The 17,634-nt window shown below is 35.4% G+C and overlaps 1 protein-coding gene across 8 annotated transcripts in view; it reads left to right on the plus strand.

The window, feature by feature from the left end:
• The first annotated feature begins 852 nt into the window (after window positions 1–852).
• SCEL (sciellin) overlaps window positions 853–17,634 on the plus strand; it is a 154,806-nt gene continuing 138,024 nt past the window's right edge. For 6 of the 8 annotated variants that reach the window (XM_074299304.1, XM_074299312.1, XM_074299309.1 and 3 more), the window contains exon 1: window positions 15,848–15,999. The gene's annotated coding sequence lies outside the window, so the exon portion shown is untranslated. Of the gene's footprint in view, window positions 920–1,075; window positions 1,163–15,847; window positions 16,000–17,634 lie in introns of those variants that run through there. The other 2 variants (XM_074299306.1, XM_074299305.1) reach the window with 2 other exon arrangements.

Here is a 17,634-nt window from a genome sequence, read left to right on the forward strand (position 1 = left end):
ACCCCATGAGGTCTTTAATTATTGAATGAACCTTGCCTCAGACAAACTGAGACCTAAAAAAGAACTTAGCTTAAAAAGACATGGTCCCGCGTTGGATCTGGGGCCATCACCAGTCATCTTGATCTATGTCTGTCTCCTGGATTCCATGGCTCTGGAGGAGAGTGACGCTGATGACTTTACTCATTTCTGCCTCATTTAAATCCCATTCACTTGCTGATGTCATTTGTCCTGTCCAAGAACAAAGGATAAACTACAAAGATGTCTAACTTTGTGGCCCTTTTTTGGGTTTTTCTTGGCAAACAAACTGAAGTGGTTAGTCATTTCCTTCTGCTTTACAAGTAGAGAAATTAAGGCGAACTGATATCCACTGGTCTCATAGCTAGTATATCAAGGTCAGATCTCAACACTACTCCAAGTGATCAGGAACTGACTGATTATTTCTTCAGAACAGAGTAATTAAAATGAAAAAGGCCCTTAGACAAAGAAAATGTTTGACTTGAGGTGAAAACCTGGCAAGGGAATGGAACTTATAGAGAGATGCCCTGAGAGTGACTGGAACAGGAAATGTCTCTCAAAATATTTTCACGCAAATATAAGTTCCGCGCAGTTACTGACAGTTCTCCCTTAGAGGTTCCCCCAGCAGAGGAGCTCATTCTCAGCACCACACCCTGAAGGGGAGAAGTTTGCTGCCAAATACCTGGCATAGTCACTCAAGAATTTCTTGGCCTTTCACAAGAGTGTTTGTTCAGCATTCTCAGTTTTGGGCCAGAAGGGCGGGCCTCAGGAGGGTAGGTTGCATACCTTCCCAGAGAGACCCAGAACCTGTCTCTGGACCAGTAATAGTAGTCAAAGATTAAACATTAGGATTTGCTGTTTACATTGGTCAGGAATTTGCCTGGGGCCTCTGTGAACTACCCAGGTAACTTCCTCTAGTAGTTGTTAAGTTTTAAGGTTTTTTTTGTTGTTGTTGTTTTTGTTTTTTTAATTTAGTTGACAAGAAAGCTGTATCAATTCAAACACAATTTAAACTTTTTTTTTCTTAACTTTGGCTTACCTGGTAAATTGATGTATATATAACTTCATGTAACTTTGAGGGTGGGACATTGTGGAATAAAAAAGAAGAAAGGGCAATCTATTTTCTTGGGCCAGTGGACTACACAGAGTAAGTACAATACCGTGTGATTTATTGTTATTGTTCATTTGTTTTAGTTATCTGACTCTTTAAGATCCCATTGGGATTTTCTTTGCTAAGATACTGAAGTGATTTGTCATTTTCTTCTCCTACTCATTTTACAGATGAGAAACTGAGGCAAACAGGATTAAATGATTTGACCCCGATCATACAGCTAGCAAATGAGATCTAATTTGAACTCAGGAAGATGAAGTTTCCTGACTCTAGAACAGATGCTCTATCCACTGCACCACCAACTGTGCATCAAGAGATACTATTCAATAAACATTCATGTAAAACAATGCTGAGTGGAGTAGGGAATACAAGTTTTAGATACTCATTGGCTGGCTTTGGATATAGGTGGGAACCTAGACCATAAATGAATACCTATGTTTGTGGTATGCAACATCCAGGGTAAGAAGTATTTCCTGGAGAAGGTAGTACTTGAGTGATGTATTAAAGAGAAGGCATTCCGTCATAGGGAACAATTTGAGACATTGAGAGTGCGGTGGCTGGAAGGGCCTGACAGCAAAGAGTAGCTCACTTTGGCTAGGGTACATGAAAAGTAGGATATGGCTAGAAGGTAGCTTCTAGTTAGGATAGAAGGGGAAGTTCATGGGAACATTGAATGAGGAGCCTGAAAAGACTAAAAGATTATCTAGTTCAATAGTTCTTAGTTAGGGGGGGTTGGTGGCAAAGTTTTATATTGAAAATTCTTTAATAGTGTCTTAAGTACTAAATAAATATAAATATTTATAAGTACTTAATCTATTAAGTAATAAGGTTGACATCAAATGATGAGGTTGGAGGAGCAATTCCTAGTTCAAAATATAGGGAATGAAATGCAAAGCACAAGAAGAGAATCCAAATGGTATTCTTTTTGCCAAAAGATTCCTTTATTATGAGAAGAGGTTATAGGCAAAAGAAGAGATCAAATAGATACCAGGTTTTGTAAATACAAAATAGATTCAGGAGAGCATATAATTAGATTTTACTTAGCAAGGAAAGGGGTTTTAACAATTAACAAGGAAAGAGACCTAAAAATGCAGTTTGACATTTTCTCAGAACTTGGAATCTAGAACATGAATCAATAATTGAAAACCATTTTTATAAATCATCAATCTAAAACATCATAATATGAAACATTTTCTAGAATTTTCAGATTGTCTCTTCTGGCAAGCTATATTATAGATTGGACTATTCTGCTTGAATAGTCATCTTCTCCAAGAAGCATTGTAGTAATGTTTGGAGGCACTAAGTGAAAATCTGAGGAGCCTCTGACCTCCTGAATTCCCAAGGTGCCATAACTCACATTTTCATCTGTTATACTTTCTAGAATAGCTTCCTGTAATGGAGTTGGTTATACAATTATCCTTTCTGCACTGAGCCTTCACCCATTGCAATTTTAATGTATAGCAGGCTGGCATATGAAATTAAATGGGAATTTGAAGGGGAGTTTTGCCAAGGCCACAGACAATACACAAGGGCCAGAAGATAACAAAAAAATTAGAAATTCAGAAATGCATAAAATATGTTTTATATTAATATCAATATATTTTATTTTTTAATACCATAATTCAAACTTCTTCCCTTGTATAAAGGGAAGGCCAAAAAAATTAATACGGATTTCCCAGATCATGGGGGTGTCCCGCTCTAAATCCCCATGATATATTGGGATTTCCTCTGCACTATTTCTAAATCCCTAAGAGAGAGTAAGCAAAGAACTGAAAAGCTTCAAAGAAGACAAACCATAAAGGGGGGGAGGGGCATGAGAAAATTCTGAAAAATTTGCATTCCTAAAGGAAATTTTAAGGTGAGTCAGATTTGGCCTTTTTCTCTCTTGTTCTTTCATGCTTGATTGGGGAAAGAAGTAAATAGAAGAAACCTGTCTGATTTGACACTGAGCTCTTGAAGAGTAGTATAGCACCTTGTTTAATAGATAATGAAAGGGAAACAACCACTCCAATAAAGGCATTAAATATAAGTTTTATCTAGAGCAGCTGTAAGTTTGAGGAGATCCTCCAGGGAACATCAGAAGAATTGGGGTGGGGTGGGGAAGGGAAGGAGAGAAGGAAGGTAGTTTGCCAAAGTGTCCACCTTGACTTTCTTGCCCTGGATACCCTGATCCTTTGACCTTTGACACTAAGTTAAATGTGTAGGAGTGACTCTTCCAGGCTGCTTCAGATTTTGGGTACATTGTCTTTTGCCTCAATATTGAGAGACAGAGCACAGTGAGAATGAGACAAAATCAGCTGATGCTACTTTTGTTACTTCAGAATGTTCTTAGCTGTGTTTTGTTGTCTCTAATTTACTCCTGTAAATGCGTTTAATGGATATGCTCATTAAATAGTATTCTGGGGTCATGCAAATAATGGGGGGAGGAACAATTATTAGGATCTTGTGAAATGGAGGTGAACTTGAGCCAAGTTAGGAATGGATTTAAGATGGAAATTATTATATCTTTAGACAGAAATACCAGGAAGTAGTGAAAAAGAAAATCTGGTCACATACCTTCAAAGGGATGGTGATTAAAAAGGGCACAGGAATGGGAAGGTCCTACCTAAGCATTCCATTTCTTAAGCTGGTAGAGTATAGACTCCAAACCCAGATACAGCCATTACAGCCATACTTTGTGCTGTTATCATTGTTTGTTCTTCCTTCTATGACATTAGGGAGGAGACTCCTAACATGTAAGTAAATTGGATTTAAGTGAGGGAGAGCTGTCACCTGCCTCATTTTGCCCTCCAGAACCATCTGAGTCCAGTAGCAAGATATAGATCAAGACAACTGGAGATGGCCTTGGATGAAATGGGAGACTGGACCTTTAAGCTAAGGTCTTCAACAGGTTTCAGTTTGACTGAGGCTATGTGCAAAATAACATTGAGAGAACAATTACTTTATCTATTAAAAATAAATTTAGGATAATTTTTACTGGAAGAGAAAGTTTAATTTGCAGGTTTTATCATTAAAATATATGAACAGAAAAAGAGTAGAAATGAAAAAAGGAGAGTGGGACACACAAAAGTCCTCTAGGACTAGTAGGTAGGACTTCTAACCTTTGAAGGTTAGAAGATTGGTCAGGTGAACTGAAGAAATGTTCAGAATTGAAGTAACCTTCTTAAGAATTGATTCTTTGAAGAAAATTCTATGATGAGATGAACTTAGACTTTTTCCCATTAAATCTATCCCAGCATGATCTCCCTTTCCCATAGCCAAATAAGATGAAAACATAGATATATATTACTCTGTATTAAATTAATGTGCAGGATGTGCAAGGAAAAAAATATTTATCACTAAATGTGAAATTGAACATTTTATGAAATCATTTCCATGTTACAGCTAGTCACTTGTTTAGCCTGGATTCCTTCCTTCCTCCCTCTTTCCCTTCTTTCCTTCTTTTCTCCCTCTCTTCCTCCCTTCCTCCTTTACTCCCTCTTTCCCTTCCTCCCTTCCTTTCTTTGCAGATGATTGTGCACTCAGTGCAGTCTCTTAAGCTGATTCTGAAACAGCAAAGTATGGATCTATTCCCTGCTGCTTGAGCTAATTTTGGCCTAACAATCAACATCAAGAAAACATAGGAACTCCATCAGCCAGCACCACACCATCCATATGTGGAAGCATCAATTGCATCAAATGGAGAAGTTTTGAATGCTGTAGATAAGTTCACTTACCTTTGCAGTATACTTTCCAGGGATGTACACATTGATAGTGAGATTGACACATGCATTGCCAAAGCCAGTTCAGTATTGGGAGGTTCCAAGGGAAAGTAATGGGTGAGGAGAGATATTAGACTGATGACCAAACTGAAGGTTTACAGGACAGGACCGTTGTACTGAACTCATTGATGTATTCCTGAGAAACTTGGATAACACCATGCCAGGAAACTGAACTGCTTCCATTTGAATTGTCTTAGGAAGATCCTAAAGATCACCTGGCAGATAAGATAGAAGACATTGAGATTCTTTTTCAAATTAGACAAGCATTTAAAAGAGCTCACAATTGGCCTGACCACATTGTTTGAATGCCAAATGTACACTTGCCAAAAAGATTATTTTATGGAGAACTCACACAAGGCAAGTGCTCACAAGATGGTCAGACACTGTCCTTGAGTGTCCTTGAGACACTATCAAGGTCTCAAGAACTTTAGAATTGATTGTATGCCATAGGAGACACTGGTACAGGACCTCCCAGCATGGTGTGCCCTCATAAGAGAAGGTGATGTGTTCTATGAGCAAAGCAGAATTGAATTAACTCAGAAGAAATAAGAGATGTGCAAAATTAGAGAAGTCACCCAAAATTTTATAATAACTATTTGTGTTTGACCTGTGGCAGAGCCTTCTGAATTCATATTGATTTGATCAGCCCCAGTCAGACATACTATAACTTGATTCTAACATAATGATGTCATTTTGGTTTCTTTGAGAATGATGGGCAATAACTAACCAAAATATTTTAATAGTGTCTTAAGGAAGAAAGCACAAGGAAGGGGAAGAACTTTTTCTTTTGCAGTTTTTGTATGGCCCACTGACCAAAGCTTGGAGAGGGGGTTCCCAGATTTGGCACAGGACCCTTGCTAACCCCTATTAGCAAGGTAATCCAAATGCAATATAGTATTGTTTGGTTGTGTCATTGTGTCCAACTTATAGTGAAACAAGTGCTAGATTTGGAATTAGAAATCCTTAATTCAGATCACCTAGGTGATATAGTAGATAAAAGTGTTAGGATGGCCTGGGTTTAAGTATGGCCTCTGACACTTACTAGCTGTGTAACCCTAGGCAAGTCACTTAACTGTTTGCCTCAGTTTCTCCATCTGTAAAATGAGCTGGAGAAGGAAATGGTAAACACTCTAGCATATTTGCCAAGAAAAACTGAACAACAAAAGTCCTTAATTCAAATTATAGTACAGCCATTTAAATGTTTTGTAACATGGGGTGTCACTTAATTTTTCTCACATTTGAACATTAATTTTGTCTTCCATAAAGTTAAGGATTTGAACAATATGATTTCTAACGAGCTCTCTAACTCTAAATCTATGATCCTATGAATATTTATTAGGCTCCTACTTAGGGCAAAGTGCTATGTTATGTTTGGATAATGCAAATAAAAAGCAAACTAAAAGTAACATAGTCCTTGATGTCAAAAACTTTATAATTCTATAAAAACAACAATAACAATAATAACAATAACAGAATTGTATTAACCTATGCTCTTTGATTGTTGCTAAATTTCTGGTGGGCAATGGCACTTAAGTAAGGATTGCCCATTCTTAAGATGGCTTATACTTTCAATCTAGTTTTGGAGATAGTTTTATAAAAATCAATGCCCATTTCCTATTTCCATATTTTCAGATAAAATAAATGTATTAGAAAGACATGGCAGAGAGAAGAAATTCAATGATCCAATCAGAAATTTCTCATCGGATGAATTACATCTTGGTGTTGGAAAGGATTTCAGTAGTTGTCTTCAATGTGTTTCCTTCTAGCTGTAGAGTTTTAAAAAAAAAAGTCAGTTGTTTCTCAAGAGGATGATATACAAGAAGGAAATTAAAGGGGAGTGATGAATCTTCATTCTAGTTTTGCCACTTACCAACTGGGCAACTCTGGGCAAGTCACTCAACAAGTCATTCAACTTTTCTAGTTTTTAATTTCCTTATTAAAATGAGGGGGTTGAATTAGACATATCTAACATCTGAATTTAATGATTCTAAGTACCAGTGCACTTTTCTTTTTATTGGGTTTCCCTAGAGACATCTCTTTCCCAAATTTTTAAAAGTAGCGTTTGTGTCAGACTTGTGGTAGAGTCTTCCAAACTTATTTTGGGCTACTTTACCACAGTGTTACACATAGTTTGTGACTCTAACAGTGAGATGTCATTGGTGGTCTTAAAGTATGGAGGACCAACAATAAAAGAACAAATCTATAGGGTGGAGTTGTGAGACTAATGGCATTTTTCTAAACAGGTTTGATTTGCATAGGTTAAAGAGTTAAGCAATGGGTTAGACTTGAAGGTACTTCAATTTTGTGGAACAGTGAAAGCTGCCATTCATTTCTCTCAGCATTTGCCTATCTACACAGATTCCATCTCCACCCTTTGCCTAAAGTCTGGACTCTCACTTTTGAGTTTTTATATGAGCATTGTGAACCTAAATAATGACAGTTTCATTAAAAAATGCCTCCAGCGGCCCCCCCCCATTTTTTTTATTAAAGTTTTTTATTTACAAAACATATGCATGTGTAATTTTTCAACATTGACCTTTGCAAAGCCTTCTGTTCCAAATTTTCCCCTCCTTTCCCCTACCCCCCCCCCAGATGATAGGTAGTCCAATACATGTTAAATGTGTTAAAATATATGTTAAATCCAATATGTATACATATTCATATAATTATCTTGCTGCACAAGAAAAATCAGATCAATAAGGAAAAAAAAACTGGAAAAGAAAACAAAATCAAGCAAACAATAACAGAAGGAATGAGAATGCTATGTTGTGGTCCACACTCTATTCCCACAGTTCTCTCTCTGGGTGTAGATGGCTCTCTTTATCACTGAACAATTGGAACTGGTTTGAATCATCTCATTATTGAAGAGAGCCATATCCAACAGAATTGATCATTGTATAATCTTGTTGTTGCTGTGTATCTCCTGGTTCTGCTCATTTCATTTAGCCTCAGTTCATGTAAGTCTCTTAAGGCCTCTCTGAAATCATCCTGGTCATATACCATAATTTATTCAGCCATTCTCCAATTGATGGGCATCCACTCAGTTTCCAGTTTCTTGTCACTACAAAAGGAGCTGATACAAACATTCTTGCACACACAGGTCCCTTTCCCTTCTTTAAAATCTCTTTGGGATACAAGCCCAGTAGAAACACTGTTGGGCCAAAGGGTATGCACAGTTTGATAGCTTTTTGAGAATAGTTCCAGAGCCTCTAGTGCCTTTGATAAAGACAAATAACCAAAAGACCAGTGCTATTTATTTTGGAATGCAGTTTAATAGAGCAAAGCTTGGACCCAGAGCTATAGGTTTGGTTCTGTAAGCTAATTATCTGTGAAGCTTCAGGCAAATCACCTCATCTGTATAAGATTCATTTTCCTGAGGGTGATCTGGGGATATCAGTAATAATTGCTCTACTTACTTCTTGGGGCAATTATGATAACCTGATTAAGAACTTTTTAAATGAGTTATTGTGCCTGATATAGAGTTATATAAATATGAGTTATTGTTTTGAATGGAGTATATTTGTCATTTTGCATAGACTTTAACATTCCTATTTAGGTCATATACAGACCTGGATCAGCTTATTTAGTTTCCCTTGCCCAACCACTTTATCAAGTATGTATAAGGCATTTTATGTGTGGGTGCAAACTTGTAAATGTTCAGTTATGCAGTTTTTCATTTCTTTTGTTTAATGAATAAGCCACATTGATATGGCACATGAAGTAATTTAATTCTCAACCCCCTTTTTTTTACCTTTAAAATTTTCAGCTAATAAATATTTTAAAAATAATCTGTTCCTCTCTCTATCACTATCCTCCTCTCTCTGTACACACACACACACACACACACACTGAGCAAATTTTAAAAATGAAAATCTCAATACCTAGCTCTGTAGTTTGGCAAAACAAATGAACATTTAGCCAAGGGTGAAAATGAATGTCTTTCCATGCATTTTTAGGTAGTTATCTCTCAGTCAAGAGGTGAACAAAGAGTTTCATCATCTTCATTCTTTGGTAGTCCTTTTCCAGTACCCAGGCAGAACTAAAAGCTATATAGCAAATCTGAAAATAAATAACACTCTCTAATTTGCCTGAAGGTTTTGATGCCCATAAAAATGCAAATGCCTTTGGGAAGTGTTCTGAGCTAGGTCTGATTCAGGATATTTTAATATTGGAATGAAATGAGAAGTTTGTAGATCATTCAGCAGTTAAAAACAAGGAGATTTATTTAGCCATACTAGGAGGATGCTCAATAGGGATGTGCTTTTCAGATACCCAGAGTTGATTTAATTGAATAAAGGTTGTTTGCATGAGTTGCCCATTTTCCACTAGCCAAAAGTCAGAATGGGTGCCTAGAACTTCTCATCTGCTTTGTACTTAGGTGACCAGGATACCTGCAGTCTTAGTTTTTGGTCCCCTGGACTAAACAGATCTCAAGGATGGTTCCAATACTTTTTAAGGAAAAAAAAAAAAGCTATATTTGCATTGGAGTAGGGATTAAGATATTGTTCCTGCCACAGGTGAGGTAAAAAGTGTGAATGGGTTTATTTGATTCCTTTTTTTTTAATTGCAAGAAATAAGGAAATGATTAGCAAATACTTTATATCAGCAATAACCAGCTGCAATTTCTTGTTATGCTATAACATCTCAAGTAATATCAAGGGAAAATATGAAATTATCTCTAAATTCTGAATGGAAATTTGATTTTAATACTATAAATTATTTGTGCATGTGTTATATTACAATGATTCACACAGAGTTGCACATTAACACACAACACATAGATGACTTCAGAGTTAGGAAGTTCTTTAGTGTACATACATACCCTTTGATGAGCATTAAATTATTTGACTTTGAGCAAGGCATTTAACTTTTCTACATGCCCAACAACTATTAAAGACTATAGATTGCACAGTATGTATCAGTTTGTATTGGTAAAGGGAGTTTCTGCACTGAGAATAACTGAAATCTTAAGTCTCTTCAATACATATACATATACATATGTACAGGTACATAAATTGTCTTTACACACATATATATATACACACACACACACACACACACATATATATGTATATATATATATATATATGTTATGCTGTTATGCATCTATTATCTAGCTATCTATTGCAGATAGGTAAGTAGATTTATGACAGTTAAAGGGGGAGGAGAGAGAGAAAGAGAGAGAGAGAGAGAGAGAGAGAGAGAGAGAGAGAGAGAGAGAGAGAGAGAGAGAGAGAAAATTCAGATCAATGTGTTGGTAGTAACATAATATGAGGAAAGGAAGATTGCTGTTGCAAAATTACTTAATTTTCCTATCAAACCACAAAAATAGGAAATCATTAGTTGTTCTAAAGGGATTTATTGGACAAAGCTGTAGACTATTTTTGTATAGCAATAGTCTATTGATCTTTTTACAAAATACTTAGAAATAAAAATACACACTCAATCTGTAAAGATCTTTGCTTCTGCATTTTAGAGCACAAATGATTGCACATTTTAATAGAGTACATTTTTATAAGATTAGGATTGCAAAGAATTTTATCTCATTTGTAATCCCTACAATAAATGGCTCTGTAAAGTAGACAATGTAATGATAATAATGTCTAACATTTATATAGTGCCTACTATATTCTAGGCACTGTGCTAAGTGCTTTACGATTATTATCTTATTTCCTCACAACCTTCTTGAGAAATAGGTACCATTATTATCCCAATTTTACAGGTGAGAAAACTGAAGCAAACAATGACTACTAGTAAGTGAAATTAGATTTGAATGCAAGTTTTTCTGACTGATCAAATTCCTCTTTCCACTCTGCCACCTAGCTACCTATTTCTAAACATAAATATTAATGCTTCTATTTTGAAGATGAAGAAATTAAAGTTTAGTGTATTTGATAGTCACATAGATAAATCTCCATTTAGGCCTTCTAACTCCAATTATAGGGTTCTTTTGAATACATCATTGACTGCGATCCCAAGAGTATATTTATTCTGTAGTTATTTCAATCAGTTAAAAAAAAACTTGGTGAGATCCCACTATATACATAGTTCTCTGGCAGTTACTTAAAGAAGTCCAAAGAGTGAATGTGAAATTTGTCTGCATTAAGTGATGTCTTAACACAAGCTTAAGGAAGTCCAAAATACCAAAAAACTAGTATAAGAAAACATGGAACTTACAGGATAGTATGACAGGCTAGCTTTATTGAAGGAAGATATTTACAAGATTTTTACAAATATTTTTACAAATATTTACAAATTTAATGAGGGAGAATGATGGAAATAAGTCAGAAGGGCTATGGGTGGAAATGAGCGTCTGACAAATTCCTGGAAGAAACTGAGTATTGTGGTAAGGCAACAAGGGAATGAGACCATCCTCTCTTCAACCAGCAAAATCTGATGTGTTTTTAATAGGTTATATTGTTTTATTTTTTAATCAGTCTAAAAGGACTAGACAATAAAGGAAGGAAGGAATACTCGGGACTTGAGAACTGATGCTGATTCAAGACAGAGAGGAATGGGAGGAGGTAAGAATACAGGGAGTAGAAGACTGGTTGAAATTTAAACTTTTTGACTTGAAAAGAGGCTTTAGGTCATTATTTTTAAACTTAGATTGAATGAATCAGTTTTCCTGTTAGGCACTTCTTCTTTGAGGAGTTTGAGGAGGCCACTTGTTTTCCTACAAAAGAGTAACATCTTAGGAATAAGCTTTATTTTGCACAGGTTACCTCTGTGGAGTTATTGTGTTCCCTGCTGGATACCTTTCGGAAGAACTTTGATAAACTTGCAGAGTATCCAGAGGAAGGTCAAGAGCCTCTGTATGAAGAGCAGTTGAAGGAATTAGTTACTGTTTATTTTGGAAAAGGGGAGATAAGGAGGGGGTTATCATAGCAACTTTTGAGGGATTGCCCTATGGAAGAGAGCATTAACTTGTTCATCTAACCCCAGAGGGCAGAAGTAAGAATGATGAGTAGACATTGCCAAGAGGTCTGAAAAAAAGAAAACTTCCTAGCAATTAAAATTATACAAAAAATGGAATGGGTTGCCTGGGGATGTGGCAGGTTCTCTCAATTAGACAAGTTTTCAAGTAAAGCCTGAATGAGCACTCTTTAGAGTGTGTAGGGAACTTTTTTTTAAGATAAGAATTGACTTAAACTTAAACAATTCTTTATTTTTAATCTCTCTCCTTCCTTCCTTCCTTCCTTCCTTCCTTCCTTCCTTCCTTCCTTCCTTCCTTCCTTCCTTCCTTCCTTCCTTCCTTCCTTCCTTCCTTCCTTCCTTCCTTCCTTCCTTCCTTCCTTCCTTCCTTCCTTCTTTCCTTCCTTCCTTCCGGATTTGAACTACCTTCTTCTTGATTTTTTTGGAAGAAGGGGAAAGGAAGATGAGGAAGAAGCAGGGAGAGCCCACAAATACCATGATTCTTTTATTCTGCCCTACAGAGTTGGTAAGGAGATAGTGAGCATCATTTATCCTTTCTTTACCAACATGCAGACAGACCCAGAGAAGTTAAGTGATTCACTTAAGCACCATCAATGAGTCAGTGCTGGAGTTGCTAATAGAACACATTAGGTCTCTGGCTGCCTCTTCAGAGGGCTCTACACAAAACCACATGGCTTTAATTTTATTAAAATAGATTAAGCAATGGTAGCCAGCACATGTACCACTGCCTGTTATTTCATTAGTTCTGGCGTCCATCTATACCCAATCAAAGAGAAATCTGCTTTGTAATTATCATCCTAATGATATCTCTTTTGTGTTTACATTCAGATAACATTTATTTTTCTCCATTGGAAAGGCAGGCAAATGGAAGCCCTTTACTTCTCTAAATAATAATCCTTAAGATTCCATCCACAGTAGAGTAAGATTAGAATGCAGTGAGACATGTTTCTAAAACTAGGTCAGTTGCAGTTTTCAGTGAAAGTTTTGTGGGTCTGTTGGGGATTATTAAAGGGATGTTGTTATTATTTAGTTCTGTGTCTAACTCTTTATGACCTGATTTCCTGGCAAAGATACATATTTCCTTCTCCAGCTCATTTTACAGATGAGGAAACTGAGGCAAAAGGGATAAGAAACTCACTCTGGGTCATGCAGCTAGCAAGTGTCTGAGGCTGGATTTGAATTTAAGATGAGTTTTCTTGACATCAAGCCCAGAATTTTCCTCTTAGCTTCCCCATTGAAGTAGTAGTGATTTATAAATATATATAGTGTCAAATGAACTTCATTGTATACTTCACAATACAAAGCACAAGCCCTTCCTCTTAAGAACTGTATGGTATAGTGTAGGAAGAATTCTGAACTGAGATTAAGGGACCCTGTGTTTGAATTCTAGGTCTTCTATTTACTATTTGGGAAAGTTCTATTTGGAAGGACATGGGATTTGTTAATTATTTTTATAGATCATTTTTGGTCCTTATAAGATTCCTTTTCATATGCAACATGGTGGATTGAACAGATAGCTGCTGGCTTTGGAGTCAGGAAGATCAGGGTGAAGGTTTCATTTCTTCTACATGTACTGGCTATGTGACTTCAGGACAATCACTTATTCCCAGTACAACTCCCTAAGATCACAAACTACAGAGAAAAGGGTTAATTTGTTTTGCTAGATTTGTTGATGAAAAACAGGTCTGTTTTCTGTTCTTACTTGAAAGAGAGAGTGAAAGATAGACATAGAGACAGAAAGTCAAAGAGAAACACACACACACACACACACAGATGCTTACAACCTTCAAAGATGATGTACTCAAATAATTCTTTTATACTGTTCGAATCACAGAATGAGGAAAGAGGAAGGTCTTTTTGATCATGAAAAGCAAAGCTTATGGCTCACTGGAACAAAGACTTTCAAAGTTCAGTCAGAATCAGGTTAATATGCAATTGGGAAATGTAATAAAAATACAATACAATATAGATAATATTAGCTTAAGATTTTCTAAGTCAATATGCAACTTCAGGGATCTGGTTTTATTTGAGTTTTACATATTAGAAGATTTTATTCCTTAAGACCTGACTGAAGTCAAAGCAAGTATATTCTACCTAATTAATAGGATCTGATTAGGCTTTCCTAAGCTGTTCCTTTAATTTTATGCAACCCAGTATTTTGTTTTTAACATCCTCATCAATTATAGGCTATACATATTTGGAAATGACATTTTCTTAAATTTGGGGCTTAAAGAAAGAAAACAAAAATAAAGAAGCTGGGAAAACTAGTAGATAAAATATAAATAGGACAATTGCTAATTCCATACAGATATAAAACTCTAGAGTTCCCAAAACCATAATGTGTGTTAGATATATTCACCTTGCAAGGTAAACTCCTTTTCCTCTGACATTAAGGCTTTCCTACATATATTAAAGAACTCCCTCCAACTATGCAGAGATATTTTTTAGAATAGTGAACTCTAAACTTTTTTTGAATATTCAAAAAAATAGAGTTTTGCTTTGTTTCATTTTGATGCAGGCCACCTCCTGATTTCCTATAGAGTCTGGTTTAGAATCCCACTTGAACAAAGTCTTTTCTCATTCCCTTTCTTCTCACTGGCTCATATTGCACACAATATATCCCATATGTATGAAAATATTTTTGTGATGGATGAAGTCTTCCTTCAAACTTTTCTAGTTTCTGTTTCTGCTTGTCCCTATAAAGTAAGTTTCAGTGGCATTCTTTTTGGATAAATTTTAATCCTATGCTTTTCTACGAATTTGCTTTCTAATTTGAGATGTCACATCCTTTTCAGTTTTTTTCCTCTGTAATGTTTTTGACCTATCAACATCATACCATTGTTGTGAGAAATAACTAATAAATATGTTTATAAAATACTTTGCATATATCAAGTGGTACAGGAATATTGAATTGCAAAATTTTATGGACTTTTTTATTGCATAGAAATATATTTTATTCCCCAGAATTAGAGGAATAGGTGTGGTGGCTCCCCAGTTCTAGCTGAATATTGCTAATGACTGTGTTCTACAATGTTCAACCTTCCTGCTTATTATTATAATCATTGATGAAGTCCTAATTGAATTATACTGTGTAGTAGACCTGCCTAACTGGTAGGACTTGGTTAATTGTGTGACAGATGAAGAAAGATGGCTAAATGATCTTTATGTTCCCTTCTAGTTCTAAAATTAATTGGTTTTATATCTTCAGAAGCTCTTAACAACTGATTTCTTTTTATTATAGTTGAACATCTGGAAATGACAGAATGACTTTACATATCTTTGTTATTATAAAATATGTTTATTTGGGAATATTTTATGGTAGGCTCCACCTAAGAGACTGGACATTCTGAGTTGTTCCTTATCCTTCAATAAGATATATTCTGAGAAAAAATATTAAAAATGAAAATTTTTACTTCCCTCAAACACAAAAAAATTTGAAATAATTTCATTCTTTGTACTCTTTATTCATAAAAACAATAATAAGAAGTTTCAGATTCTCATCTTTTCTCTTTCTCCTTCCTTCTATCCAAGAGAACAAGTTTGTTCAGGTGGTATCTTCGTACCTAATACCTTATAACAAAATGTTCCATGTGTCAATATTTGCATAACACATTTTTCTGGACTGATCACCAAATAGATGCATTTTTAAGACTTTTCTCTCTTGAAGAAGATTTTCCCCTCAGGATGCTTAGATTTCTTTTTGTACCTGTGCATCAACTTTCAGGGTAGGTAACCTTTCCAAACTCAGTTTTTTTTTTTTTTTCCTTCCTTTTTTTTTTTAAATAAGGAATCCAAAATGGTTTGATAATCTCTCAGTTGCATAGTGGAACAATTGTACAACTTCATTGATATCAATGAAAGTGTGTTGATAGGTATAATTTTTGGCACAATAAGGATATAACTTGCATAAAGAATTCATCCAGGAGAGAAGTTTCAGACACTCTGCTGCTTTTAATGGAATTGCTTTTTGTTCTAGGTGGCACCCTATTTCACACTACTTACCTCCTCCTCCCTGTGTGACTCAGACTTTGAGGGAGAAGCCTCTAAACTATTCATTAAAACAGTCAGATAGAGGTAGATTCTACTTCCAGTCATCCTGAGCTACACCTCAGTTTCAGGTTGGGGAACTACTCCAGATTATCTACCTACAAAGCCCTGGCTGTTCGCTAAAGGGAGGTAAGGTGAATTCTACCAATGCAAATAAATGAGATAGATTTCTTGCATCACTTATCCTTCTCTTAAATTGGAGCTCTTACTGTATGAACTTTTGCTTTCACTTGTTTTAAACAGTTTATTCAACCAGCCTTTAGAGAGTAGCTCTTTTCCATTGGTAGTTCTTGTAGTTTTTAGATCACACTATTTTTAGCTTTATTGGCACTTTTATATGTTGGGAAGTATCACGATAGTTTATTCAGTTTTTATTGTGAGAGATTTCATCTGAGGAGTTCTGAGCAAATGCGAATCATGTCTTTTAAAAGGAGGAGCTAGACAAGCTCTCACTAGCTCATTTCTCAACTCAGAATACTTAATAATTAGACACACAATCTCTATTTTGATAGATAATAACTTTAGCAAATTTATTTAAACATGTATTCTTCAGTTGGTGGTAGCTTTGTTATTCTTGATTTAAACAATTTGATGCTCATATTGATGTCATAGACAGATGCCAAAAAACTGCAACAACAACAACCCTCCCCCAAGAAACCAAAAAACACCACTCATCTTTCTGCTAGTCTAGATCAAGGGGAGTGAAGATGGGGTGCTTTAAAGAAGATTTTTTTTTCTTTCATTTTCTTTCTGATTTTTCTGCATGGAGTGCCAAGTGCTTCACATAGGGTTTTAATCTAATAGGTGCTTAATTTATGGGGGGCAATATACAACTTCTGTTTCTTGTTTCAAGACAGAAATATCCCCACCCAAGTCCTGAAAAACCAGTTTTAGTAGCTCTTTGATATGAATAGACAATTTGCTTTTAACACTTTTTTTTTTTTTAATTTGGTAAGTTAGCTTGCTCTCCTTTCTTCTCCCAGTTTTGTCTATCATTATTATTTATGAGGTAGTGTTGTAGGAATTGAGTCCAGACTGTCCTTGCTGGTGTTCAGCTAGCAGGAAAGTGTTCTTCAAGGGGGATGGCCTGGATCTAAAATGTACACTAATCTTACAAGCTTCAGGAATAGAGATTTTGTGGTCCATGAAGAAGACCTCCAGACAAATATACTCATTTCACAATGTTTTTTAAAGAATTTGATAACTTGTGCTTGAAAGAATGAAAGCATTTTAAACATTTGCAATAACTCAAAACTTAAGATTTAGACTTTTATGGTTAGAATGTTATAATGAAGTGGGTTTTTTTTAACTGACTTTGAAAGAACAGAAATCGAAATTGTCCCCCTCCATATTTATAATCTATACTACAGTATGATATGTTTTTAAGTTGATTTTTACTATATTCCTTCAAATATTTTTAAAACATTTTAAATGCCACTGAGTGAGACTCCCTTTTTAGAAGTTTTTACAAATCAAAACATTTAGTTAAAAGCATAAAAATTCAGTAAAAACATCTATATGTTTCCAAATATTTGGATTTTTATCATAGACAAATGATCCAGGTTTTTGGCTGTTTTTCCATTTTGATTCCATTCTTATATTATTTATTCAAGCTAAATTATAGAATATTAAAATATTAAAAGTGAAAGAGATCTTAGCTATGCTATTATCCAAATTTCTCATTTTATAGATGAGAACTTAAGAACTAGGGAGATCAAATAATTTGCTTATGAGTTAGTGGCAAGGCTGGGACCAAGACTTAGG

The sequence above is a fragment of the Sminthopsis crassicaudata genome, chromosome 3 (assembly GCF_048593235.1).
Source record: "Sminthopsis crassicaudata isolate SCR6 chromosome 3, ASM4859323v1, whole genome shotgun sequence".
NCBI classification, from domain to species: Eukaryota; Metazoa; Chordata; class Mammalia; order Dasyuromorphia; family Dasyuridae; genus Sminthopsis; species Sminthopsis crassicaudata.